Source organism: Corvus moneduloides, chromosome 2 (genome assembly GCF_009650955.1).
Source record: "Corvus moneduloides isolate bCorMon1 chromosome 2, bCorMon1.pri, whole genome shotgun sequence".
Classification (NCBI taxonomy): domain Eukaryota; kingdom Metazoa; phylum Chordata; class Aves; order Passeriformes; family Corvidae; genus Corvus; species Corvus moneduloides.
The window spans coordinates 9052633-9068853 of NC_045477.1; the positions used below are offsets into that span (position 1 = coordinate 9052633).

At 39.7% G+C, this 16221-nt stretch overlaps 1 protein-coding gene across 1 annotated transcript in view; it reads left to right on the forward strand.

Annotated features, from left to right (window-relative positions):
• The first annotated feature begins 7835 nt into the window (after positions 1 to 7835).
• Positions 7836 to 16221, forward strand: part of ROBO1 (roundabout guidance receptor 1) — a 701856-nt gene continuing 693470 nt past the window's right edge. The window contains exon 1 of the mRNA XM_032096989.1: positions 7836 to 8160. The gene's annotated coding sequence lies outside the window, so the exon portion shown is untranslated. The remainder of the gene's footprint in view (positions 8161 to 16221) is intronic.

Here is a 16221-nt window from a genome sequence, read left to right on the forward strand (position 1 = left end):
CTTAGGAATGGTTTGGCTGATGACCAAACCATGCCAATTTGCTTTAAAAGTGCTTCAGTAAGTCCTTTTGAGAGAAAGTTTTTGTTCCCCTGTGGCACAGAACCTCAGAGCATCTTCAGAAAAATTCCGAAACACAGTTTTTTTTAAATGGAAAAGAGTTAATTCTTGCTTTTAATAGTTCTTCACTGTTTTATTGAAAAGTGGATTTAAAGTTTCCTAGAAAACATTACTTTCTCCAAGGTACAAGTCAGGGATGAAAATTGAGGGAGCACTCAAAATAAATTGGAAGGCCCCTTCCAAACTATCATTTACAAAAGAAATAAAAATAAAAAAATTAAATCTAAAAACATAAATTATTGTAAAAGACAGTATTTTAGAAAAAAAAAAATCAAAAGTAAAGAGAAGAATTCTTAGAGTTACACAGGGTATAGCTTTCAAGTAGTCACTTTATAAAAACGTTTAAAAATATAGAATTGCTCCCTATCAAACACTTGTTAAATGATTTTTGCAGAATAATCACAAATATGTCAAAGAAACTTTTTTCAGGTGTTTAAGTTTTTTTAGTTCCTTTTTCCTCACCTAACAAACCTAGTTCCTGGGAACCCTTCCAGATATTGTATTGCTCATTTTCATTCTTTCAAACATACTCATATTCTAGCTGACCATCTTGATTTCTTTCCTTGTGCTTTTTGTTTCCAGTTTTTATCCTTGCCTCCCACTATTTACATAGCTTTTTCATGCTTGAGAAATATCTTAGAAAATGAAATCCATTTGCCAGCATAATCAAATTCTTAACATAAACTAGATTGAACTAGTTTAGCTAAGTTAACCAGAATGAATTATTCACTTCTCCCACAAAGTAGCAAACAATTCCCTCCTCAAAGCTTACAGATTCAACAAACTCTTATATACCACAGTAACATAAATTAAAAAAAGGCTCATAAACAGCCTACATTATCCACATACTTGCCTTCACATGCTCTCAGATACAACACTCCTTCTACAAACACTCTCCAACTCTACCCCTTCCCTCCCATGGGTCTCTCTTAAGGTTTCCCAAACAAAAAGGAAACACCTGCACACATCATCAGTGACTTAATCAGCATTTTCCCATCAATGATTCATCTCAGGAGGTTGGTTAAGAACAGGAAGACCCTTTACTGTCTCCTAGCTCTGGATTTATTCTTCCTATATGTCATATGGTGCAGCTAAAAATAAATTCCAGGTTTTGAAAGAAAGATAGTGTCACTTAAAGGCAGCTATGACAACCTCCCATCCACACCTGCCTTCCTATTGACTAAGATAATTTCCTCCCACATGTCACAACTCCTAAAAAAAAAAAAAAACCTACTAAAATCTTCCTCCTCTCTCATGTGTGCAGACCCTGGAGCTAATAAAAACTTATTTTCTATTCAAAAAATACTTTTCTGTGCATAAGGAATGTACAGGCCATAATGAAGCATGGCTGAGAAACTAAAACAAAAGTGATGCAGAAACATTGCAGCTGTACTAGGGAGATACAAAAGTAGTGCTTCTGGATTTAAGGATTTGGTTAACATTTTTGGCTTTTCTAGAGTTTGTGTGTTTGATAGGAAATTAATGTTTCCCTAAAATATATCTACCTTTTTGTTTGTTAGATACTCAATTCCCTCCCCAAAATATTGCCTTAGCAAAACATTATTGACCAACCGGTAAACATACATTGGTGGAGAAAGAACTGCCTTCTAAATTTAACATAGTTTTAATGAAAACCTTCCATTCTTTCACCACTTCCAAGCAATGCAGATCTGAGACAAGGTAGGACTTTATTTTATACCCAGCAGTAAACTTGCTGACATAATTACTTTGTATTCCAGCCCCTTGATATATCCACACACAAACAAAAAACCAAAGAACTTCACTAACTTTTTAAGTGTTTTATTGAATTCCTGACAAAATCTCTCCTGCCATACACACTTAGAGGCCTTTCAAATAGGATCAAGTGTGGCTGGGGTGAGTCATCCTTTACAAATCATTGATTCACAGGGTGCACTAGTGCGAACAGCACAACCTGCTTACCCTCTGTCAGCGAAAAGCAAGTGTAAAAATAACAGAGAGAAAAAATTTAGAGTTGCCACCCTTTTCACATCTCTTGCTGCTCCAGAAAGAGCCCAGGTTTTGCTGAAGGACCATGTTAGCAGCGACAGCAGGAGATCATACACTCCCGTAGAGCACAGAGCAATTAGAATCCAGGTATCCTCTGCTCCATATACACTCCCTGCCCTCAGGAGGCACTAACCCTCAGTTCAGATGTCTGCAGTAGTTCAAAATCTTATGTACACCTGAAGCCTTGTGCTGTTATAGTGGATGTTGTATATGCTTTCTATACTGTTGTTTCAGTTTATATTGAAACCAGCATTATCTACATCGCGTAGAAAAAGATCGCACTGAGTTTTCTATTTCCACTTGCTTTGGTACACTTTAAATTGGAGACAAATTGTCAAGATTTCCTCCAGCGTTGTAAGGAAGACTTGATGACCAAGCAAGTCAAGTTCATATTTCAAACAAAATGCAAGTTTTCCTGTTGCTGAAGCTGTCAAGGTCTATGGATGTGAATGAGATGTGGGTCTAGTTAAAGATATTATATCTTTCTATGTTTACTCTCTTAAAATCAAATGTGATATAATCCAGAACTGATATCTTCCATAGATCCAATCTCTTTAGGCATACTTTTTAAACTTTTGGTTGAAGCTCCATCAAAACTCTTTTTAGAATGACTCTTTGGATTTCTTTAGCAGAAGGAAAAAGTATATAGGAAATTAAAGACACTGGTGTCTGAATCAATTTTCTTCAATATTTATTTTGTTCTTCCTTTGGTGACAGCAACAGTTATTCCCTGACACTCCACTTTCCTATGATAAACACTTTTGATTTTTTTATTTTCTATAGTTTTTGGAATGCATTAACTCATTTAGCTTTTTCCTGACATTATCTTTTCCCTGCAGCCCTTGCTAAGTGTATATACGTAGCGTTCCTATTTTTCACATTTACTTTAAGTTCACTTTAACCTTCAGTCTTTATGCACCACTACAGCTCATGGCTTTGTCTTTGTTTTTTTATGTTTATTTGTTTGTTTTTTTTAAGTTCTGAAAAAACACTAAACATGTAGCATATAGAATGATCAGGTCTCCAATTTCACAATACATCACAATAGATAATAATACAGAACTGCAGCAGAAAACATCCAAACAGTTAATTTCTCCTCCATATTAAAAAAAAAAAAAAAAATAGGAACAGAAAGCCCTCACTCTTCCAAAATGCAAGAGACCCATGGAGTTGTGATCTGCAGCCATTCCAATCTGCTGCTAATGGCTGTCAATCAGACTGAAAGTGTCTTGGGCTTTGGAATAAAAGGATTGTATGGGGGGGCTAGGTATGTGACCCTATAAGGGGATGAGGTGCTGAATGACTGTTCCTCTTCAATTATATCCTTCATGCACTGCAACAAAGACAACTGCCAGCTTGAGTTCATGAAATCAGTCCTTAGTCCTACGGTTGTCTTTCCTGCACATCTGTTGTAAGGAAGCTTGGGATTTTTACATTATTGTTTACTCTTAGCTACAGACCAATGTTTCTGTTCAATGCAGTATAATTTTCCTATATATGTAGGTTTGGGCATGTAGTGATATGACAAGGGGAAAAGGCTTTAAGCTGAGAGTAGGCTTAGATTTGCTATTAGGGAGAAATTCTTTACTGTGAGAGTGGTGAGGCCCTGGCACAGGTTTCCCAGAGAAGCTGGGGCTGCCCCATCCCTGGAAGTGTTCAAGGCCAGGTTGGACAGGGCTTTGCACAACCTGGGATAGTGGAAGGTGTCTCTTCCATGGCTGGGATTGGAAAGAGGTGATCTTTACCATCCTTTCCGATCCAAACCCTTCTCTGATTCTATCCAAGTCCTTTTTGAAATCTCGTTTTAGTCATTCTGAATTTTATTTTCTCCATTCCCTTTCCTTCCATCCTACATTTTTAGGGTGTTGGCTAATACAGGCTACTTGAGAAAGGTCCAGCCCATAATTCTAGGAGAACTTTGAAGTCCAATTTCCCACTCAAATACTGTTCTTCAGAGACCATTCTACTGTTTCCCTCGCAAAATTTCCCTACACTGAATTTCTGCCTTCATCAGTAGATTTTTTCTGATAGTCAGGTGGCATCTCTTGCCTTTATGAATAGGAAAGCTGAAAGGAAGGAGTCCCCATGCTTCAAATTGCTTCATCCAGAAGTGATGAGATGGCAGTAGTGTCTCAGACTTTTCTTCAAATAAACTGCTGAATATAGACAAACAAGAATAAAAATTAACTGCAAGAACAGAAGTGAAAGGATTTAATGTAGGTGCCACCTATATTTGGGACAAAAACAGAGCACAAGGGATCTGGTGAGGTCTCTTATGGCTTTAGGGAGAGCACAAATTCTGCTCTTTCATTAGTAGACTCTAGCAATACCTACCTATTTACAGCATATACACTGCTCACTTTAAATGTGTCCATATGCCTTTTATTCTTTCTGATTACTCTTGCCCCAGGAAAGGCAAAACAAGTTTGCCAAACATGTGTAATGTTTTTGCATTAAAAAAAGCTTTAAAATGTTAAAAAGAAATCCCAGACATAACTCTGCACAACTGGATCTAGGAGCTACTTGCCATTTACTTACATTTTTATAGCTGAGAAACTCACTGAAGCATCTTCTTATATATTACTCAAGTTCTAACAGAATCTGTATTGTAATTAGTCAATAGCTATACTTTTTTTTTCCCCATGCTCAATAACCATTACAAAGTGTTTGTTCCCTACATATTCAAACTATATGAATACTTCTACAGAGAAATCAAATATTATATTTGACCAGGACTTTGGGCCAAGGGGACAGGTCTACTCATTGCCAGTGACTTTGGATCAGGTTATCACTGGGTGCTCACTGTGTACAAGTTATTCACCTTTACACCCTAGGCTTTATTTCATACAAACATACGTGTTACCACTTACCTTCCTGCACAGGAATGCACGCTTTGCTGATTACTGGATATAAAAATGTAATGCTGATATATGACAGCCACAGTTTGCTTTACTGCCTCCCCCTGCCCACATAAACTCCAGTCATTTTCCAAGGGCAAACTGGAAACCAACATGTGTCATCACATATGCTGACCTTGGAAACTATTCCAAAGGGAAACTCTTCCAAATCACCTTTGGCTGTTACGTATGTAAAACAAGAAGATACTTAGAGATCTAGAAAATAATGAAATGTTGCAGTTATCTAAACATGTGTTGGATATTTACCCACTGCATGCATTATCATGATTATGTATCATTGATGTTTACCCTTAAACTACAAAGGAATATCTAAACACAATATATACAGCCTTTTTTATGTCATGTAATGTAGTATACATGTATTAGGCATAAATGCATGTAAACAAGGACCATATAAGTGTACAGATATTACTACTATATTTCAAAGAACTTTGGTTAGCATAATGTTTTATTTATTTGCTTGTCTTCCATCAAGCTATTAGCTGGAGTGATAATTGATCAAGCAATTGCATTTTAATTGTGGTAATAGAGCAGCATTGTGATTTATTCCTCTTTGTTTTGTTTCACTACAAAGTAATCATCGTCGCTCAGATGTTTAACCACCCACCCAATTTATCTATTAAAACAGTTTCACAGCCATATTCCATTAATCTCTGTAGACTCTACAATGGGCATAGTAATTCCTCTCCTTCACAGGGCAATTTCTTAATTGTGATAGCGTTGGTTATTGCCTCCTTCATCTGCACTTATACTAATCCACTCTTTTTGTTAGATTTGCCAATGATTTCACATTACTTTGTTAAATACAATAGCCCAGAGCCTGTTATCTTTTAAACTGATGTTAATCAGAAATCTCCTTGAGGTGATGATGGCAAGTGTAACAGAATTAATAAACTATGAGAGGCATATCCTGAACTCTCAGGTGAACACAATTTGTCCCAAGTAGACCTATAGAAAAACAAAAGCAAAACAGTGGAACAGCATTTGGTCAAAACTGCAAACAACTACAATATCTTCCTTTACAACTTGTATTTACTAGTGCAATACACAGCTGATATCAAAGTAACCTAACTGGAACTTAAATTCCTTCTATTTAACAGGAAAAAAGTATTTATGTGTAGCTAAAGTGATAACTGAAGATGTGTATTCGTAGAAGCTGTTTATTAATTATTCTAGTATACCTCCTCTGACAACAGAAATGCTACTTGTTTGTAGCATTTATCTAAAAGATTAAATACCCCAGTCAAAGCAGCAACAGAATTCAAAGAACAGAGAGTTAGAGGCTTCTTGCAACAAGATGCAAGCTCTTAAATATTCAAGCTGTGAGGTAGATCTTAATTGCAGCACTGAAGACCTGATTTTGATCCCATACTCATCAACATTTCTCTTGTCAGAGCCTACTGATGCACAAAATGCTGATTTCCTCCTGCCCTCTTTGTTGCTCTGTTCCAAGGTGTACAGTGTACTTCACTCAAAGAGTGATTCTGAGAGTGCAAGAGTAGTTTAAACACTCGGTTTTCCTCCATGTTCTATTTGTCCTGTCTCTTTCTGTCTGTACACCTGGTGAAATAATGGGGTAGTGGCAAATAACCTTTTGCTCTATGTATGACTTGTCAATAATACTTGTAATATCTATATTAACTAGACTGTGAAGACCTTGCCATATAAACAACACCTTGCACACTGGACGTTTTGTGCCCTGGTCACTGATTCCCAGTCTTCCCCGTAGGACTAGTGGCATGTTTAGACTTTCAGCTGCATTGTGCTTTGCAATATATTGCAGGCTTTATTCCCAGATAATCTTCATACACTATTTAAAAGAGTTCATTACATACAGAGTTTTAAGCCTAATAATTGTCATTATCTACGTGTATGCTTATTATATAAAGTATATTATCTACAGGCAGTAATAGAAGTTTAGCTATGTGTGATACTCCTGCATATACATAAGTGTTTACTTTGCTTTCATTTCTCATTATGTTGACCTATGTTGTCATTATCTCACGTTTACCTTCCATGTAGCAGTCGATACACAAATGCTGCATCTGTTTTTTGTTCTTTTCACTGCCTGGATTTTTCAATTTTTTTCTTTTTTTCTGTAGTCCAGTGACTCCTTGCACCCAAAAATGGACCGTAATTTAAATATTATTAATTGTCTGTCTTTGTATTCTATAATGGAGAAAACTTACCCAGATAACTGGTTTTTTTACTCTTATTCTCTTTTAATTAGGAATAAGTTGCTTAATTTTAGAGAATGTTTGTTTACCCTCTTTGCACAGAGTAGCAGATGTGCCCTTGGAAAGCCATAACTTGAGAAAGGAAAAGCATAGGGAAGTGGAATTCAATGAATAATTGATTGCTGAAGTAACTACATAATTATCAGGGAACGTGACGGATAATTTTGACAGCTCAGGAGAAGGGGAAAAAAAAAAAAGAAAAAAGAAAAGAAACAAGGCTGTAGACAAATAAAGCCCCGTTTTTAAAAATCAGACACATTTCTCATACCACGCCGCACAATAGCCCTGCAAGAGCAGTTCGGGAAGGGGAGATGGCATGACATCCGTTTAGAATGTGCCTTTCTCCCGCTCGAACATTGCGACGTGTATCACAATGGGCGAGGTAACGAATCAATTAAGCGGGACTCGCCCCCGCCGCCGTCCCCCAGCCCGTGCCCGCCCCGGAGCCGCCGCCGCCGCCGCTCGGCTTTGTCGCTCCCCGGCGCCGGGGCTGTAGGACCCGGGGGGCGCCGCCGCCGCCGAACCGCGGCCGCTGCCGGGCTCTATTTGTATGCAATGCCTCCCGCTCCGCGCCCTAAGAGTAACACGGAGAACGGGGCCGAAAGAATCCCTTTCCGGAGAAGGATTTGATTTTCCAGGGTCCTGATACTGGGAAGAATCCGGTTTCATCCCCCTTTTATTCAAAAGTCTGCTGAACAGCTTGTCGACTTCAGCGCGCTTCCTCTCTCTCTCTCTCACCCTCTCTCTCCCTCTCCATATAAATACACGGAGCTCTGTCCTCGCCCTATGCAAGGAAAGTTGGGAAGGACTGCCTGGATGATGGAACCGCTAGTTTTCTGAGAGCCGCCTGATCCCGCAGGGTGAGTCCCCCAACTCCCGAAGTAGCGGCCGGTGCCGGGGTCTGGCCAGCAGCCGCAGGGACAGGATGGCCGCTCCACGCTCCCGGGCACCGGCACCGAGCGAGGGAGGCAACAGTTTCCCGGAGGCGCCGGGAGAGGTCACCGCGGGAGCGGGGATGCGAAAGTCGCGAGTGCGCAGGGTTAGCGGTCCAACAAGTTTCCGCGCGGGTACCGGCGGCGAGCGCGTTGTCGGGAAAAGTTGCCGGGGGCTCTGCGGGATGCATCCCCCACGCTCTCGCCGCCCGCGGGCTCGGGTGTGATTAACAAAGAAGTTTGACCGCTGCGCAGCAGGCATCCCTCGCCGTGCCCGCCGCCCGCGGGCGATCTCGGGCTGCCTCTCCGGCTGTCCCGCCGCCGCGGAGCGGGGCGGGGGAGCCGCGCCGCAACTTCTGGCGGGTCGGTCCTCGCAGCCGGGGCGAGGAGCGCCGGCTTTGTTTTCGCCGCGCTTGCAGTAACCTTTTCCCTTCTGGTGGGGATGCCGCCGCTGAGGAGCAGCGCTGCGGGGGAAGCGCCGATTCCTCTACCCCCGCCGATTCCCCGCGGGGCGGAGAGCGCAATTCAGCGGGAGGGGGGAAATGTGCATATATATTTGTTCATAGGTGTATATATATATATATATATATGTAGGTAGGTGCATAAGTATCTTTGGGAATGGAAAGCGCAGCACGGGAGGGGGGTGTGACAGCGCTCCCGCCAGCCGTGGGCGGGGGAGCGCCTCTCTCTCTACGCTGCGGCGCTCGGAGGGGATGCGCATCCCGCGGGTGTGCGGCCGCCTCCCCGCACAATGGAGGGCGCCCGGCACGGCGGGGCGGGGGGAGGAGGACGAGAAGGAGGAGGAGGAGGAGGAGGACGAGAAGGAGGGAGGTCGTCTCCGGCTCCGCTGCAGCAGCTGCTCCTGCTGCTGCAGTGCCGCAGACCCGCGTCGCCCCCGCCCCGCGGGGCATCGCCCTCGCGGAGGATGCTCGACGCGGTGCCCGGCGCAGACGGCGGAGAGTACCGCGCCCTCGCCGCCGCTGGAGGGAACCGGACCCTGTCCCGATGCGGGGGGGAGGCTCCCGGCCGGCTTCCCTCGGTCCCTGCGCCGTTCTGCCACGCGGGGGGGTGGACCAAGAACCGCTCCTTCGGTGCAGGGCTGGCAGTAGGAATGTTGCCGCACCTGAGTGAGAAGGTATTAAAAAAAAAAAAAAAATCAAAACAAAAAACAAAAGAAAAACCCAAAAACCCGCCATAAAAACATATGAAGAGAGAAGTGCAAAACACACATGCGAAATTCAGGATGCAATAATACAACTTTACTTATAACAAGATCAGAATCCAATTTTTTGGGTTTTTTTTTTCCCTCGTGTTCGTTGGGATGTATTAGGGTTAATTAATGATCGATGACTCAAAAATGGATTTAAATGGAGTTAAGATGTTTTTCATTTCTATTTCACGTTTCAGTTATAAAAAGAATTGTTTGGGGTTTTTTTAAGTTGGTGGTTATGCTGGGTAAGCTGAAGACCTTTAGAGGCTTTTTTTTTCTCTTTTGAGGGAAAAACGATTTGCGTCCTACCCGTGTTTGGCAGATGTGCGGGTAGAAGGAGCAATTCTCTAATCCTAGACCACTGTGTGTAGATAAACATCGAGGTTCAACTGATAGGCAAGAGCTGGCATTTGTGAAGGTTTCTTGTTAAGCTGAAGTTCACCCTCCTCACTTAAGGAAAATAAGCCTTTGTTGGACGCACTTTGTAGACAAAACAGATTAGGAATGTCCTGCTGTATTATGGAGTAGTAAGACTAATCTTCAAACATCACATCTGACTTTTACTACGTGCTGCTTTTCTTCATTCATTTTATATTTGTCTGTATGGGTGTCTTCTACTTATATCTTGTACTGCTGTACATTCCAGGGGCATTGCACTGGCATAAAGAGGCTCTAGCAGTGTGGAAAGAGATACAGCTTTTGGTGATTAGGGACAAGGAAAGAAGGCAGAAAGCTAGTTAAATTATCCTAGTGCTTCTCAGAGTAATTTATAGCTTTTCAGTCTTCCAGCAAACACAGCCAAACTTCTGCAAATTGTACAGCAATTGTGTCCCAACCCTCTACAATACCAGATTTCTGCAAGCATTTTTGGTACCATGGCTGACACTTGCCTAGAAGCTGCACTGATTTCCATAAGAACCCTCATAAAAACAAAAGATGCCATTGTGAAAACGTGAAACAGCTTAGCTTGGTGATTGTTTATTGACTTTTTAGTCAGTGAAAGGAAATTTCAACCCTTTCCTCTTGCTTTCCCTGGTAATATTGAATCCTTGATATTGAGTATTGACCAGTTGAATATTGGAGAAATGAGGAGGACTCAACCAGTTCTACAACGAGGCATATGCAGGGCATAAACAAAAGGTTTATTAGACAGAGTCTCCCAATAGGTTTTTAAAAAGAGGGAAGGCTATTTGAGTTCTGATGCTTTTCTTTATTTCTTTTGTTTGAGGCTTTTTTTCTCTTTTCCCACTCTGTGGACTTTTCATGTTGTCTCTGATGCAATTGGGTTTGGACCACAATAAGCAACATAATCCACATGGACCTTATAAATACAAAATATTTCCTTCAAGTAGCTTTTCAAGGTGTATGTGCACAACCAAATTTCAATCTAAGAAACAGAGGCAAATATGTTATTCACAGGAGGCTCAGATTTTATTGGTTTTTAGGAAACCATAAGAAATTTCAATGTATACCAATAAGCACATGCAATATACTTTACTCATGTGTAAAGTATTAAGTGAACTGAGAGTTGAGAAGTCTGTCTTCTTCTGTCTGGGATTCTCTGACGTGTTAGCTGTGGCATAATTTAGCAAACTTGTGTAGGTCAACAGGTAACTGTGTAAAAAAGGAGAAAGAAAGAAAAAATGATGATGGGAGAAAGGAAGGGATTTGTATTTTCTAGACCTTTTATGTGAGAGGAATTCCATGGGCTGTGATGTTTCTGTGGTGGAATCAGCTGTCAAGCAAATGAGTCTTTAGGTAAAACCATGAAAATTATTAGGAAACTGTGATTTTTGTTTGCCCAGATTTTGCACTTGCCCTTTTGAGTGTGTTCTGTGTCCTCAGAACCACATAGCAATCTCATGTTGCTTTTCTTTAGAACCAGACCTGGACTCCCAGGTGGCAGGTGGCAGAAGTTTTGTGTGTGATGTGTGACTCCATCTGAGACTACAAGCCCGTGCTTGTGAAAGAAAGAGGTGGAGATTTAGATAGTGGGCTTAAACTTGACTTTTTCTACTTGGATGTCTTTTCCAGATGCCCTTTTCTGTGTCTTAAAATGCAAATTTTTTTTAAACTTATATCGTGTATGTCCTTGTACTAATGTATTTCTGTATGGCCTTGTTATGTTCTTAACTACTTCTTTGTTAACATACAAGATCAGGAATTTTACATATTTTTATCTCTTCTATTGAGGAAAATATTAGAGTAATTGCGTATCAATACTAAAATTTCTGGGTAACACTATTTTCCAACACTTAAAATAAAGTGTATTCATCAAGCCCTGTGGAAATAATTCATCCCTTGGTTCTAGGTTCAGGAGGAGCTTATGGTCTAATGTTTCTTCCACCTCTTTCCATGTTTCATGACACGATAACTCAAGCAAGTTGAGTGGATTTGTACACATATTTGCCTGTATTATAGGGAAAAGGGTCTCCTCAAGGAAAGTTTAGACAATTTCAAATTTCTACATTCATCAAAGTGATCCACCACACAACAGAAATACAAAGAGAATCGTTGTGTGTCCTCCACAACAATTACATGATAGACTTAAAAAAAAAAAAAGCTGTAGAAAGGACAGGGAAAATGAATAACCCTAAAGCCCTTGAAAGAATTGTAAAGCAAGGATCTATACTTGAGCATGTAGGTTAAACAGCACCATTAGGTTTTACAAGACTCAAGTAATCCTCCCCCAGCATGTTGGGAGATACAATGAAAGGTTTCTTCCAATCTACAAGAGACTTAGTAGACATCCTATGTTTCCCCTGTAATATTCTCTCTGTCTAAACTGCTCAGTCCATAAATCTTTAATTCCCTGTCCTTCTAATCATCCACCCCATCAGTTCTCTCTCACCATTGCCAATTTATAGTTTGCCAAACACATCAATCCTTTCCTTCAATTAACTCTGTCCTCCAAACTTCTCCACTGATTAATCTGTCCTTGTTCATAGTGATGTCCAAGTGTGGACCATTCTCCTATCTTCCCTGGCCATCTCTGTGTGCCTTCCATAAGGACATTTTTCTTTGTTTCTAATCCTTTATCATCCATCTTTTCTTAACCATTTCCAAATCTGTTCTCAAGGTCTGCCAAGTCGTCTTCTCGTACAGTAAATTTGTTTCCCCAAGTGTCCTCTAGATTTTTCCTTTGTCAGTAGTAAACACATTGAGTGTATTTGTCCTCTTTCCACACTCAACTCATCTCTTGTTCCCCAGAGTAAGTTAGTTGATCTATTTACCAACAATATAAGTGTGGCAGGAGAAAATGAGCTGTCAGGCAAGAGCGGTGTGTAGTACAACTGGCTTCAGACAAATACTGTGCAGTTATAACATTGAGATTTGATCTAAGGAGAGTAGGAGGCAGAGCCCTGAAAGCCTTGTCTTCAGACAAGTGCTTGAGCTTCTGAGCCACAAACTTTCTTACTTGGGGCTAGGGCCCCAAATGTCATCCTTTTCTCCTTGCACAACAGAGATGGAAGATGTTCCTTGTCCATCTTCCATTAACCTTCCTTGAACCATAACACTCAATAGGTTCTTAGGGCTGAGGAGGTATCAGAGACCTAAAACAGAGTCACAAGACCTGGCAAGAGCTGGAATTGAGGGCCCTCAATTCCACATGAAGCAATTCCAGCCCAATATATCACTCCTTCTTTTTCTCCTCAGTCTTTTGAAGTAAAGAAACTGCCATGGTTTAAACTGTAATTCAGGCTGCTTGGATCTTCACCTGGTTCAGAGCACAGGGCTTCCTTCAACCAAGGCATGGCACTGAGCTCAAAAGTCCTTTCATGCTAATTCTGCATCACTCCACGTTGATCTAAGTTCCCTACCTGAGAAAGTTCTGAATCATCCCCATTCCTCTAGAGAAATTTTCAGGCTGAAGAAAGAAACAGCTTAAGAAGCAATTAGAATGTGGCTTTTTCTATATCTCTTTCTTCAGTTTAGGGGAAATTATTCTGCATAAATTCCATTGCATGCTCTGGATTTCCCTCTCAGAGCCTCTGTGGGAGAGAAGAAATGGAAAGGCACAAGAAATGAACTTAAGTGTGCATCTTTGTTATTCACCCATAACAATTAAGCCTGTTCTGCTCCTAAAAGTGTCATGAGAAAGAATTGGACTTATCTGTTAAAATAGGATTCAGTTGCCAACAATGGTGACTTTTCACACTAATAAGTTTGCTATAATGGTGACTATATATTCAAAACCAAACATATATGACTATATGATCTAATATATCACACTTTGATGTTTCTAGTATTATATGTGGTTGCTTGAACTCAAAAACAATTATCAATTAAACTCTTGGTTTATTTTATTTACTTTTTTTTTAAGTTCTTCCATCTCTTTTCTTTCTAAAAGCAACTGCAGAAAGATAATGGAAGAAATTTTGTCATTGCAAGGCACTTGCTGTGAGCGTACGTGTGTTGTATTGCTTAAATCAACTTTTTAGTGTCCTGCAGTACATTCTAAAAAAACCCCAAGGCTTAAGGAACTTTTTTCAAGTCTTCATTAAGACTTTCACACTCAAAATAAAATAGTGATAGAAAGCACCAAAAAAATCCCTAAAAATGAAAGGTAAAGTGATCCTCCAAACCAATACAGATGTAAGAACAAGTTACCTAACTACAGGAGAGATTTACTGCATATGGTGCTGCCCTGGGCAAATATGGAAATCTAAGCAAATTGCAACTGTGTTTGTAACTTGTTCTTGTTCCAAGAATGCAAATACTTAAGGATTTTAATAAGAACAGCTGGACAAAAGAGCTGTAAACTCATTTTGATTCATTATAAAACTTTCCAAATTTTCAAAACTTCTTCTAACTGCAATTCCTGCCACACCCAACTTAATATGTGAAAGTCAAATGCTTTTCTTTCACTCTCCTTTATTACCAGTGGTAGTTGTGACTCACATAAATTACTCTGCAAGTTTATGTCTCAAATCCACCCTAACTGTGTAAAGAACTTTATTAGTGATAAATGAATTTAAGGTTTTACTCTTTGAACCCGAGTTTTTATAGCTGGCAACTGAAACAAAAAATCCTTTTTGCATTAAAAATTGAACAGGAAAATTAAACAAATTGTCTGTAAGCAGACAGGACTGCAAACAGTTCTAACTGAAATATTTGAATATGATAAAGCCAACTTCAGTCCCTAGATACACCCCTGATACAGATAAGTATTTTTGGCTAACAGCCCTTCTGACTGTTTTTATAAAGAAGAAAAAAGCTGTTCTTAACAACATTGCACCCATAAGCTCTAAGGAAATTCAAAAAGTGTCACTGTTTCCCATACTAAGGTATGATTATCAAGTTTAACTGCCCATGGCATCATAATGAGGCACTGAAGAAGCTATTTCAAATAACTTTCAGATTGGGTGTGCTGTACATGGATGAAAGCAAGGCACTCTTTTGAACTATCTCCATTCTGTTATGCAAAGATAGGAACACTTCCTCTGGGTGAAATATGAGAGGAATGAGAGAATGGAAAGTATGGCAGAAGGAATTACAGGGTCCAAATATTCTTCATCTTGCACAGAGATTTGATACTGTGAGTTAAATTTAACTCTATTTGCTGAAGTGTATTTTGGAGTAACCCACAGCCTGTGTGTATTAGTGAACCTCATATCAGAAAACAGCCACAGTAAGGAGAGGACCACCAAATAAATAACATATATCTAAATAATGATAATGACTAGATGGCAAGCAAAACCAAGAAGTAGTTCTCTTCTAAGGGGAAAATACTACATTTTCCATAATTTTACAGCCATGGTGGAATGAAGAGCATTACATCACTTGAGTTGTGTTCAACACATTACCCAAACCAGAATTTTAATTTTCTACTTCCTCAACAATGTGTAGGATAATTGGTATTTCTCTACCTTGAAGCATTATCTTGGTTGAAAAAGATCAAAACCATGCTTTAATCAAATGAACAGAGTTCTGTCCATAACAGTTCAACTCAAGAAGAACAAAGTTTTCAATCTTGAAATGTATATGTAAGATATAAGATACAAAGTTTTGGTCTTGGACGTGTTCTGAGATAGTGAGGTATTTTCATCTTAAAAGTTCTGATTACAAATATTATGTAGTAAGCATGATGGCTAAGAGAAAGGATGGACATTTTCATGCCTTGCCATACCTAAACTTGATTGCAGAGGGGTGTTGTGTTTCTATCAGTAGCTTGTGTAATTGAAGTGTTTTTGCTTGTGTTTGCATGTAGATTGCTAATGTGTTATTTCTTCCTTTTTTTTCAATTTCTCACAATATATCCATAATATGAGGAACCATCCTGACTGTGAACTTTATTTCAAATAAGAAATAAGTCTCTCAAAATCTCTGCTAGGAGAAATTTGAAGTAGGTGGTCTGAAAGATTTCTTTATCCTCTCTCAATATCATTCCTTTATTGTCATGTGTGACAGAGCCAATGTGCAATTATGCCATAGCCCATTCATACTGGCAAAATAGTTCACAACTGTATTTCTGTATAAACAAGCATTTTGAATATTGTTTATTTAAATGTTGCACCCTGTTTTTCAAGAAAGGTTATCTTAAATCTGCTAGAATAGGTTTCTACTTTCATTAGGGTAAATTTCTTGTTTATTATCTGAGGTCACAGATATTTATATGCAAGGAAAAAAAATGCCTGTAGGCTTGAAGTGGCTGCCTGAATTTTTTGCTGATGGTTACCCTCCTTGGTTATTTTAGGACAATTCATAATGGTATGTATTTGCTTGGCTTGATAAATAATTTTAAGTACAAGTACAATAATTCTTTTGTTCCTCTTCCC